Source organism: Arvicanthis niloticus, chromosome 6 (assembly GCF_011762505.2).
Source record: "Arvicanthis niloticus isolate mArvNil1 chromosome 6, mArvNil1.pat.X, whole genome shotgun sequence".
Lineage (NCBI taxonomy): Eukaryota > Metazoa > Chordata > Mammalia > Rodentia > Muridae > Arvicanthis > Arvicanthis niloticus.
Window position 1 is genome coordinate 82,694,475 of NC_047663.1, and position 12,026 is coordinate 82,706,500.

A 12,026-nucleotide genomic window follows, 5' to 3' on the forward strand; every position below is an offset into this window, starting at 1 on the left:
AGAGATGTTCACTACCATCTCTGAGGATTTTAAACTCATGCTTAGAACAAATTCATAATCTAGCTGAAACAAATATGTGGCCCAACTGTAGCTCTCCAGTGAGGGTGAGAGATTGGTCCATGTCTTCAGAGCCATTGAGTAGGAAGGGAAAAAGCCTAATAGGCATCTATCTCCTAACATTCTGATTTGTAGTATTTCTAACTCTCAAAGTAATGGGTTTCTTTTCTTGTTGTTGTTTCTAAGCAGAAGGGTTTGAGATAGTTCCTGCTATCTATCTGAGGCTGGTCTCAATTTCATGATTCTCTTGTCTCAGCCTCCAGCGTGCTGGGATTACAAGCATGCTCTCCCATGTCTATTTCACAGTTAATTTTTATGCTGCCCAATGTTGACTCTTCTGGAAAATTATCCTTGCAATTTTATTTTGTAATAAAGTTGTTAAGTTGTGGCTCTTAATAGCATTAAAAACTAATATTCATGGGAGATTAAAGGATCAGAGCAGTGCAAGTGAGTAAACAGACTTGCTTATAGGAGCACCTAATTATTACAAGATAGGATATAATTAAGTGCTAAAGTTGTGTGGTACCAAGACAGTAAAGGGTAGAGAGAGTTTAAGGAGGAAATCAAAGAACCATATTGTTCTGCCTGACAGGGATGGCCAAATTGAATTTTGAAAAATCAAACAAAAATTGAAACAAGACAGATCCACACATGGGTTATAATTCCATCCAGCCTTGGCAGTTTGTCTTTTAAAGGCACACAGCTTTTATTAACATTCCTATCCTTATGGATTCTTTCTACTTACATCCCAAATGTACTGACATTTGGCTGGTAGGCTAGGAAAGAAGGCAGGGATGGTACTTAATCCTTCTTTGGGCTTATTGTGTAGCCGAAGCCATTTGCTCCCACTACTACTCAATTTTATACGATGAGTGTTTTGATCCCCAAAATACAGAGAAGGCTGAGGATCCGTGGGTTCCTGGAAACTGACCCTCAGCCTTGATTCTCAATAAAAGACACACAACAGGGGACCATCTAGGTGTTTACCTTCTATATTCTTCAGTGCAGTTGAAGAGAGATCTTTTTGAAAGATTGCCATATTATCACTCAAATTGTTACTCTAGGTTTCTGTGATTGTTTCAGGAGGAGCTAAGACTTGGTGAAGTTGTCAGAGAGAATGTAGTCATTAATCTGCAAGTACAGTTTGACCCAGTGAAGACTATCTAGGAAGGTGGCATCCCCTGTACTGTGACTAGACTTAAGGTGGATTCTACCAAATGGATAGCCCCACACCTCTTCAGGATATTATCTTTGTACCTCCTACCCCACAATTCTGAACAAGGATAAACTCTTTCTAATATATATATATATATGTGTGTGTGTGTGTGTATGTATACATATATGTAAAATGTATGTGTTATGTATGTATATTACATGTGCAAGATGAGTATGTTAATGAAAACTGAAGAATTATCTATTGAGTTCAGTTATTGTCACCACTATTTTCTTTAACCTTATTTCATTTAGCACCATTACTACTTCCTTTCTGGACTTAAAATATCAACTGTGAGGGCTATAAGAGAAAAGAGTCTGTAGAAGATGGAAAAGAGAGGGGAATGAAAGAAGTAATGAGGGATAAATATAATTACATACATTAAATGCGTGCGCAAAAATGCCTCGAAATGCACTGACTTGTACAACTAACATATAGTGATATAAAAAGAGAAATCAGCCTCGGCTTCCTTACTGGGACAGTACTATGGGCTAGAGGAGGAAGAAATGTGGTAACTCACGCAGTATAGACTAGATACTATATACTACGCATCCTAGTGTAGACTAGCGGGACTAGCTTAATATGTAGTCTTTGCTTTGTGTGGGGCAGGAATTTACACATTTTAGAAAAACTATTCATTAGATGAGTCTTAATCCTCTGTTGATGAAATTTCAGATACGTATCATTCCAGTGGTGGTGATGACAAAGGTGGTGTCTGCTGAGATGCACTGATGGATGAATATGTGCCAGGCACTGAGCTAAGTGCCCAAATGGCATTTTTAAATTTAGTCTCCATGACAGTTTCTGTGAGATAGACATCTCCGTGCTTCCCGTTTTAGTTCGAAGAGAGGTTGGATTGTTTTCCCAGGGCAACTTTGATTTGGGCACTGCAATCATTTTGTGATAGGGTACACCACATATGCATGCCAGGGAGAGTGGTACTAACTAACAAATATTTGAACTTGAAAGTAAAATAGTGCTTACATTTTTTTTTTGAGTGAACAAATTGTTAAGTTGTAATATGAAATAAACCACTTGTCAACATGAAGGATAAACCCAAATCTGTACTTTGTTAGAAAAAGACAACTATTTTCACCCCCTTTTCCGGTGGCAACATTATATGTTTCAGTGTTTGCATCATGAACAGCATCATCATGGAGAGGACCACTGTACCATTGTAATAGGTTTATACAAATTACTGTATTATTTACAAAATTGTGAGAGTGCCGGTTAGCTTTTTGTCAAATTGAAGGAAGCTAAGTTCCTGTGAAAAGATAAAACCTAAATTGATAAGTTATCGCCATCTGAGTAGCTTTTAGGCAAGTCTATGGTACGAATTCTTGAACGGGCTCCTCCCACTATGGGTGCTGGCCCACCCTGGGCTGGTGTTCCTAGGTTGGATAAGGGAGCAAATTAAGCAGGCTGTGGGGAGTAAGCCAGAAAGCAGCATTCCTTCCTGACCTCTGCATCCATTCGTGCTTCCAATTCTCTGCTTTCAGTTTATGTTGTGGGGTCTCTGAATAACTGACTGTGAATAGGATGTATAATCAAATAAACTCATTCCTCCTAAGAAGCTTTTGGTCATGTTGCATATCATAACAACAGAAAGCAAACAAGAAGCAGTGAGCCTAATCAAAGCAACTACACCAATTATTATATATTTTCTAACATTTTAAAAAGTTTTTCTATTGAAAAACATTCTGAGATAACTTAATTCATCTAGTGCCCAATTTCAAGTTTCTCACATTTTAGATATATGCCATTTGCTTTCCTGGTTCACTTGAGTACTGGTTTGAATCTTACCTACTTTCTCTCTTTTCTCTCTCTCTCAACAGTTACACCTGCTCTTGATTGCAAAAACCCACTGGAACTCCCTCTGCTTCTTGGTTTGGCTGGTTGAGCACTCCCAGAAACGCAGCTGAATTGTACATCAGACATCCACCCACTTGGTGAGTGACATCATAGATACAGTTTCGTTTTCTCCTGCTTGGTTTGTGCTTGCATTGTTGACCAAAATATGTTCATAGTGTGCTTGGGCAAATCTGCACAAGGAACCGGGAATTCTCTTTGTTTTTGTTTGTTTGCTTTCTTCTCTGTCCTATGCACAAGTAATTTGTTTTGATCTCTCTCTCTCTCTCTCTCTCTCTCTCTCTCTCTCTCTCTCTCTCTCTCTCTCTCTTTCTCTCTCTGGAACCTGCTCTTATCAATTCTCCTTCCACTCATTTAAATGACTTTACAATCCCCCAACTCTTCACATGCGTCCAATTTTCACCTGGATAGATTGCCTATAGTCAGCCCCTGCTCCACATTCTACCGAACGTTTTGTGCACTCTACATTTATTTGACATGCAAACATGGGAATGCAGGGGGATGGTTGTGACTAGCTGGACAACATTGCTTTATTTTGTAGGGTGGAATGGCTTTTGGATGAAAACGCTTGGCTCCCTTGATTGGTTTAATGTGAATCTGCACAGGCTTTATACAGCAAGCCAAACGGAATTCATTGAGTTTCCTTAGGTTCCTAATTCAATCTTCTGTTCTTTGATTGCCCTGGACTGTCTTTCTCAGTATGTTGCACTCTGTCATCTTGTTGTACATATCAAGTGCTCCCCTACTGCATCCTTCCTGTGTATTCCTATCACAATCTTCTTCTGCTTTAGTGTCTTCTCCACATTTCTTCACTTATTTTTATTTATTTCCCATATGCTTTTGGGAACCAAATCTGAGATCTGGCACCTAGTGGAGAAATGCTTTAGCAGTGAGCTTCCCCTTTATTGTTCCTGTAGATCTTGGTTTTCTTTTTTCATCAGTCAAAGCCCATCAAATAACTGATTTGGGGGTAGAATACTTACAAGGTTCCATGGGAGATGTTTTAATGTATTATGGAATTCTCACTGGGAGACAGGGAGTCTGACTTGACAAAACTATTGTTTCCTGCTTAATTTTAGTCATGTGCATACAGACAGGGCATTTGTGGCTATATAGTTATAAAAGATAATTTTAAAAGTAGCTATTATACAGATGAAATAAGTCTTTTTAAAAATAATTTAAATTGATTCCTTTTCCTGTGGTACTGAGGCAGTGAGTAAAGATGCCTTAGGTGGCCATGGGAGTTGGAAAGGGTGTAGGCACAAGACGATGATAGCAACACACCCAACAAGAATGTGTTCCTAAAATACTGCCACTTAATGAATGTGACTGGAGCAGCTCAGAAAGCCCATATGAAGATTATGGAATGCTAAATGCAACTCTCAAAAAAGCTGCAGTTAGTTACATTGGTGATGCAATGAGAGGCTTGAGCTTGTCCTTCCACACCTAGTTAGAGGTAAATGAATGTTAAACGTTGCCAGCAAATCTATCTCTTCTCACTGCCCAGGGAACCAAAGTCCAGGCATTTCATCAACTGTTTTGTCATCTTCCTTTCTATCAGGGATGAATTGCCTCATCGCTCCATTTCCTTGTATTCTTTTTCCCGTGTGTGTACAACTTGAACAGGCATTTTCTAGTTAAGTAGTTAACAGTTCTGTCTAGATCTTAACTGTGTTTTCATTCCGAGAAAGATTCCCAGTTGAATAAACAGCATTCTGCATAAATTAAACTTTCTCTGCAGCACGGTTGTTCTCATTTTGGAGGTGAGATTCGAATTGGTTGTTTGAGCCTGAACTGGTCAGCAGGCCTTTCTGACTTCTCTGTGAGACTCTGGAAGGCTCCATTATCCTCTTCTCCTCTGAGTATCCTCTACAGCACCTTTGTGTGGAAGACGCTAGCGTCTATTTTGCTTTAGTTCTTAAGGACTATAATCAAGTGCTTAGGAAATCAATTAGACGTGTTGAGTTGTCAATTTTGGAAGGAACGAGAGTGCGTATGGTGAAACAGACCTGAGACTCTGGCATATTCTATACTAACCCATCTGTCCTCCCTCGGCAAATAACAGACCACGAAGCAACATAAAGAAAGGGAGTTTTGTAGGGCAAGACCTGGAATAATGAGGAGTGCGGCATTTCTGCCGATTCTAGGGTCCCCTTGACCTTGTCCAGCTGACAGTCATCTGCTGCTCTGCTCTCTGTTGCCATCGTCTGAATCCTGTCATGTAAGCAAGTCATCTGGCTTCCTAGCAAACAGTACAGTACAGTGTGCTTTTTTGTGATATATGGAGGCTGAGGGAGACGGCAAAGCTTATTGAAGACAATGAGTGATAGCCTAGGGATCTGGGAAGGAATAGAAAAGGTTACAAAGTTTGAGACACTCCCTGGGTCTTAAAAGCCAACCTCAGAATTTCCAGATAAGGATACAAAAGCCCAGATGCATTGCTGAGGTTCACAGATGTTGGTCAGCAAGCTGCTTAGCACCCGGGTTTGCCAATTCGTTATGTTTCCTTAGTGTTTTTTTTTATGATGTAGTGTTATCAGTCAATTGTAATAGTATTTTAATCATTTGTTGCTGAAGATGAAACTCTACTAGAATTTGGCTATTTTGCAGGCCAGTGAGTGGGGCAGGCCCTGGCTTACAGAAAACTTTTATCCACTTAAAGAAAATGTTCTCTGTGCAATATGATGTGATTTTTTTTTTTTTTTTTTTTTTTTTTTTTTTTTTTGAGTAATGTTGAACCTGTTTTCAAGATGCCTACCAACTTTGTAAAGGACTCCACAAGGCCTTCCACTGCTCATTTATTCTGTCACTTTCAACCCTAACAGGATAAGTGAGCATGGTTCTGTCAGTCAGGGAGAAGCCCTAGTATTATTGTAGTATGTCCCCCTCTTCCTTCCTCCACCTCCTCTGGCTTTTCGCTTTTCACTGTGGCGTATGCCTGAAGTTTTAGGTGCTGCTCTCTTGGCTGTTAAGAGTCAGTGTCCGAATAGATAGCTCTTCTAGCCATGGCTCTATCTTAAACCTTCCTATGCAAGCACTTTTAACTGGGAGAACTGTATAGCATGATTCTGACTACGGTTTGGTGTCATATAAAATACTAGCTTTTTCCCTATCCTGCAGAGCCTGTCCATGTCTATTTCAATTCTGAGACCATCAGACAGGCTTCCAACCTGACAAGAATAAAATGCAAGAAGTGATTTTAATAATAAGAATATAATTTGGTGTTGATTTTGCCCCTAATTAGAATATAATGGAGAAGAAAACTGAAAACCAGAAGACAAAAGCCCCCTACATTTAAGGATTGCTTGCATCAATGCTGATAGGACAACCGTTTTTTTTTTCCCCAATTGCTTATGCTATTTAGATGTAACTCTGCTTTAAAAAGAAGTATACGGCATGTGTTTTAGGCAAGCATCCTGCAATGGGGGTTGAATAGATTTCCAGCCCTATCTGTAGATTGCAAGCTGTCATTCTCATCTCCCCTCACCCTCATCTGAAAGGTGTACAACACTCACTAGGTATTGGGTATTTAAGTGGTGTGGTCTCTTTTTAAGAAATGAGATTAACACATTTTTTTTTCTCTAGCATGAAATACATTTTGGTACAAAAGCTGGAATTATTAGCAACATATAGAAAGTGATGCACCGAGCTGCCTTTTCTATCTCTTCTTCTGCCAGCAGAGAAACACCCTTTACTACTCCAGCACTAACCTTTAAGATCAGCACATTTTGAGATGTTTTTTCCACACTGCATGCCTGAGTTGCCTTTGAACACTGTGAGATTTACGGCAGGTTTCTTTTAAATATTTCACGCTCTCTCACATAAAGTCAGGCAATATTGTATATTTCACAAAATATTTTCACAGAAATTAAGAGAATAAAAGTCACAAAATCAGAACTAATGTATAATGTCTATAGTTCTCTTAAAAAAAAACAAACATAAGGAGAAAGGATAATGGAATTCTAGATGTGTAGCGTGTACATAATCTAAGTCATTGTTCTCGTTAATGTAAGTCAGTAGGTTTTTCTCAACAAAGTCTCTTTAAATCCTGAAAAACTGAGGTCACATTGGATTTAAAACATGTTTTAAGTTTATACAACTAGGAAGGAAACAAAAATAAAAAGGACACAAATGGCTTTTGTTCTTAAATCTATTTCTCAAGATAATTAGCCACTATTTACTATTTAGCATTTTTTTGGATAAGTACAAAATGTGTTCATCCTAAAGAAAATATATAAATATTATATATATAAATATTATATATAATATATATATATATTATATATATAATCATTTAGTTTCTATTCCAATCACCACTTATGATAAGGTGGTAGTCTTTCTATCCTATTTGCTGACATTCTCTGAGATACAGTTCAGATCTTACAAGCTTTTGAGATACTCTGCTAACTGGTAGCCACTATGAAATATTTTAATTAGTTTCTTTAGAACAGTGAGACAGAATATATTTGAATTGCTCAAGTGACTGCTGAAAATCAGTTTCTAAATTATAGCACTCATTTACTTTTATTTCATTAACCTTGGCAAATCCAGTGAACAGTAAATACATAATTTGGGTAACCAAAGGATTTAACGTAGTAGTGCAAAAATGTAAAAAAAAAATGAGTTTTATATAGCAAGTCTAATTTTATGGAAACAATAACAGATAGAAATAAGAGGACTAAATTATCAATTTGATATAAATTAAATATAATTACACTTAATAGAAATTGTTCATAAATCAATATATTGTGTTTAAAAGTGATTGGTTAGTGTGTGCATATATATGTTATGTGTATATTGATGCTGATGGCTGCATACTCTCCCAGACTTAAAAAATGGTCACAAAGGAAGCATGTTAATAAAGACTATAAGAGTGTAAGGTCTCAGCTGAACAGAGCAAGAAAATAAATGCAGTGAATTTTTGTTTATGGCAGTTATTGTTCTAAATCATCTCCATAAACAAGATATTATCAAACACTGAATCATTGCTTCTAGGGGGAAATGAAGGGTTAGCAAACATAAGAATTACTGACGACATTTTCATCAGCCAGTCCACAGAGCTATACATAATCTGCTCCACACATGCCGAAGAATTACAAACCACAATGATAGCCATGGATGGACATAGCCTGGTAGCTCATGTTTGAACAAAGCTTATCCAACATGTGTACATTCCCTGTAATATTAAAGACAGGCTCCTGGGCCAAGGAACCCTGCACAGTACAGCACAACTTTGCTCGGTGACCATTTCCAAATGTAAAGTCACCAAGAGAAAACACACACACACACAAACACACACACACACACACACACACACACACACACACACAATGTAAAAACAAAAATGTGGCACTTTCCAGATCATGGAAAGAACACTTGTTTATAGCATGTAAGAGAAAGTAGCATATCTGCTGGAGCCATGTGCGGTGTATAAATAGACTTTATAGTACTCTGTGCTATAAGTCTTGATTTGTAGGTTGCAACTTTGAAAAAAATCATAAAGTTTTATTAATATTTGGAAAATTTCACACAGTGTATTTTTGTCATCATAACTCCACACGCATCCCAAAACTCCCCCTTAATCTATTGCTCCCTCTTCCCTCCACTCAGGTTTTTAAAAATAATCCATTGAGTCTAGTTTATGATGCTCATGCACTCCTGGATGTGGGGCTATCCACTAAAACATGGTGGTGGATCTTCCAGAGTCTACATCCTTAAAATAAGCTGACCCTTCTTTGCTCATTAGCTATTAGTCTCAGCTAGTTATGGGACTTCATGGCCATGCCCACTCCTTATGCTGAGTTTTGTTTGGCTTGAGTTTATCTAGGGCTTGTGTGCATTGTGACTGCTGTGAGCTAATACATGCAACTGCCCTGGTGGGTCTAGAAAACAGTACTTGAAAATAAGTCATCTACCACCTCTTGAAATCTTTCTATCACCTCTTCCACATTGGTAGGAGGAATTGTGGGATTTTGGTCCCACTTTGGGTTCAGGATTTCAGTCTCTTATTATATGCATGTTGAGCTGTTGTGAGTTTCTACGTTAATCTCCATCTACTGCCAGAAAAAAAAAAAAAGGAATGTTTTCTGATGAGGGTTTTGAGATGTATTAATCTACAAATCATTGATCATTAAATGCTTATTTAATACTATGTACACAAATGCCATGGAAATAATTAACCATTTTCTAAATATATTTTGGGTTCCCTCCACAAGATGTAACCCATGCCTGGAACTGTCACAGGGACCAAGAACCAATAGCTAGATATGGAATAAGCTCTAAAATTAGTGAACCTACTATGCTTTGCAGAGCATTTATGTATTTCTTTTGTGTGTGTATGTGTGTGTGTGTGTGTGTGTGTGTGTGTGTACATGTGTTTGGCTGTTTGCCTGTCATGGCATACATGTGGATGTCAGAGAACAATGTACAGAAATAGGTTTTTTTTTTTCACCACATAGGTCTCAGACATTACCTAATGTCATCTGGCTTGGCATCAGGAACTCTAACCTACTAAGCTGTCTCCCTAGCCCACACATACATTGTAATGAGTAAATAGCATAACATATCTAGAACCCACAAATGAAGAAGAATGACTTTGTCTCTCTGGTTTCTTCTGACATAACAACATTCTTTAGGAAGTTGGTTTGCAAGTTTTGCAAGTTTTATCATTGGCCTAGTTGATAGACAAAGCTCACCTTAAAATTTGAATATTTAAAATAGAGTATATAAATTGAAAAGAAAGTGCTGTAACTACATCAAGGAAACAAGATTTATTTTTTTAATGCTTAAGTCTAGCAAAACAAACTCTCACATAATTTCTCATCTAAAATATTATTCATTAATTATATTACCCATAATACTGTAAATTAAGTACAGCTCAATGCCTTTCACACTTGGGCCCTAAAGTCCTTGCTAACAATACAGTGAGCACAGTATGGACCAAATGGAGGTTCAGACAGCTACCTTCTCAGAGATCCTCCATAATCCAAAGTTAAAATCTGAAATATATACATTTTTATCTTTCTGGGTATTATTTTATCTTTTTAGCATCTTTCATTTTGAAGTTAATTTCATAAGCTAAAGAAATAGAATAAATGTCTGGAGTTCTGGGATTTTCTTTTGATATTTTCTAATTTTTTAAAGTAATTTGACAATTTTTAAAAATCTATAAAATATACCATCCATGGCTTGCTATGTCAGTTGTTAGATAGAAACTGTTTAGACGGACAGACAGACAGACAGACAGACAGATAAAGACAGAAGATATGTAGTGAGATAATAGGTAGATAATAGATAACAGATTATACAGATTGATGGATAATAGATTACAGGCTGATAATAGATGTCAGTAGATTGGAAGTTCCTTTCTAGATAGATGATAGATTGATAATAGATAATTTTTATTTTTGATAAAGATGTGGTTCTAGGGAATAACAACTGTTTATGTTAACATAAAGAGCTAAGGATCTTTAAAAGTTTCTAACATGAAGAGATGGCTCAATGGGTCAGAGCACTGCCTACTCTGAGGATCTCGGTTTGATTCCCAGCATTCATATGGTGATTCACAACTATCTTTGTTTCAGAGAATCAACCACACTCTTCTGACCTGTGTGGACACCAGATACACACGTGGTGTATAGAAATACATGCAGCATGCACAGAAATACATAATGCATACATATATGCAATGCCCACACATATAAAGTAAATAAAAATTTCATAGGTTTATAAACTTGAACAGTTATTATATATTTAATATTTTGTACTAGGGGAATTATCATTTTACATCATATATGTGTGTGTGTGTGCATATATGCATATATATCAAGGTGTCTCATCCACACACTTTAAAATATGAACAATTAGAAAATACTCTAATATCCCCTGGTATGGAGTTCAGCATGTATAGACATTGCAGTATGATATAACCCTTAAAAAGAGAATAACATCAAAGATTGTTTAAAAATATACAGAGATGAAATTATATGTTATATATGATTGCACTAAGGACATACTATAATTTGTGAGTAGTGTTGAAGTCTTTGGACAGAGTTTTAACTTTTCAGGTATTTTTTATGCCCATTTACCACCTTCTATCATAATTTTATTTTACTACTGTAGTAAGCACATTGCTTGGATTTTAGAATTTAGGAGTGTTTTGGTTACAAGGAGATACTTAGATAAGCCATCCTCTTTGTACCCAAATTGTTCATCATCTCCTATGTGTGAGAACTTATGGTCTTCCAGCAGAAGAGGGCACCATTTATATGTAGCTCTATGTATAGTCAAAAAGAAGATATCAAACACTCTCTATCTGCTTGTTCTTGAGTCATTATGCTAGCTAGCCATTTCCATTTCATTTAAGAAGCCGTATAAGAAACCTTGTATTCCAAGATCTCTAGAACCAGGAAGATTTTTGAGTTCAGAGCTATTTTGAGATATGTAACCTGATCCAGATTTCAAAACACCTCAAAGCCCAGGTGCTTTGCAGCTTCAAAGCACTTTCTTGGTATGTACAAGATATGGGGTTCAGTTTTCTGTAATGCCTTGGAACAATTAATTCAAAACACTAATGTTCAAAATATTTTTCTGTGCCTAATAAAAGTCTATGCTGTATTAGATAATATAATTGTTTTTAAGTCTGCCTTTCTAGCTTTCTAAAAGTTTCAATTACACTACAAGATCAAACTTCATCCTTTTTAAAAAAAAATGAAATAAGTGATATAAAATTCAGAGGAGAGAGTAATCATTGTCGTTATCATTATGGGCATAATGCAAAAGGAGAGCCTCGGAGAGAATGGATAGCACAGAATGAGCTGTAAATAACAGGTAGGGATTTGATAAGCACACAGCAGAATAATAATGACAGCTTATTGAGGCCGATTAC

General features: G+C 36.9%; 1 protein-coding gene across 7 annotated transcripts in view; it reads left to right on the plus strand.

Annotated features, from left to right (window-relative positions):
• Tenm2 (teneurin transmembrane protein 2) overlaps window positions 1-12,026 on the plus strand; it is a 1,226,193-nt gene that overhangs the window by 86,774 nt on the left and 1,127,393 nt on the right. For all 7 annotated transcript variants that reach the window (XM_034506847.2, XM_076937038.1, XM_034506844.2 and 4 more), the window contains exon 2: window positions 3,106-3,219. The gene's annotated coding sequence lies outside the window, so the exon portion shown is untranslated. The remainder of the gene's footprint in view (window positions 1-3,105; window positions 3,220-12,026) is intronic.